General features: G+C 37.1%; 1 non-coding gene across 1 annotated transcript; it reads right to left on the minus strand.

Moving 5' to 3' along the window:
• Positions 1–415: 415 nt before the first annotated feature.
• On the minus strand, positions 416–487 carry Trnag-ucc. Its single transcript has one exon. It is a non-coding gene; the product is annotated as a tRNA-Gly (tRNA).
• Positions 488–1,210: the final 723 nt, after the last annotated feature.

Raw genomic sequence — 1,210 nt, forward strand, 5'->3', positions numbered from 1 at the left:
TAGTTTTTTTAGGAAAGGAAAATTCTTTTTGATAAAACAGGTGGTCTGTTAGAACAGGACGGAATTTACAAGTTTATAAATTGAAGGCGACTTTCATAAAAATATAGACCATGGAAGAGCGCGCCGCTTGCGGTCTACAGTATTTTCGTATTGTTATTTTTTTTACCTGTTTTATATTAATGTACAGTAAATAAATAAAGATTTCAGTTAAACAATAATTCAATAAATGAGTCAGTTGGTATCTATCGCACATAGTTCAAATGTTCCAGAAACTAAAAAGGAATTTCTGCCAAGACAATAGGTGTAAGTGTAAATTGTAATGTTGAACATTTTTCTGTTGCAATAAACACGCCCAAAACAAAAGTTATAATCATTAATATAATTTTTAAATTAAAAAAAAGGATAAAAATTTAAGTGCGATGGCCGGGAATCGAACCCGGATCAACTGCTTGGAAGGCAACTATGCTCACCATTACACCACCATCGCAGCTCGAGAGGAACCTCTTTCTATTCCAGTCTGATCGTCAGCCTGACCCATATTTCTCGAATGTTCTCCCACCCACCTGTTGCCCCAGTGATTTTCGGTTTCACTCGTGTTTTTTTAAACCGAGGCGGATGAAGTCGAATTAATGTAATAATCGTCAATAAAACGGGCCTTTTTCTTTCGATGTTTCTTCTCGGATGTTCAAGATTTTCGAGTAATTCCATGCATATACGATTCTCTCGTCCAGCCACTTCGCTAATGAAATCAACCGGTGGAAAATGTGAAGTGTTAGGGGGCGAGCCACAAGATAATTTTGTACTGTTAGCTTTTTCACCACGGTTTGACTGATGTAAACACCGTTTTTCATAATAGATCCCCCGTGGCAGAGGCTGTTATCCGAAATTCTCAAACGCAAATGTTGATCTTGCCTTTTTTCACGTCCCCGTTTCTGAATTTAGTCTTGACTGCGTTACTGTTTGAACAAGTAAATCGCAGAATTCATTTTATAGAGACCACAATAGTATGATGAGTACGAAATAAATTTCCGCTTTTCCAAAATAGGCTTTTATTTCGTCAGACGTGTTTCAGTCTAAAATTGACCACCTTCAGTGACTTTAGTGCTACTGGTCTACATTTGACCGAAACGAAAAAACGCCTATTATGGAAAAGACACTCTATCTCCTACCCATTAACTCATTATGGAGTTTCACAAAATTAGGATGGTCA

This window comes from Cimex lectularius, unplaced genomic scaffold (assembly GCF_000648675.2).
Source record: "Cimex lectularius strain Harlan isolate CLEC.00 unplaced genomic scaffold, Clec_2.1 scaffold190, whole genome shotgun sequence".
Lineage (NCBI taxonomy): Eukaryota > Metazoa > Arthropoda > Insecta > Hemiptera > Cimicidae > Cimex > Cimex lectularius.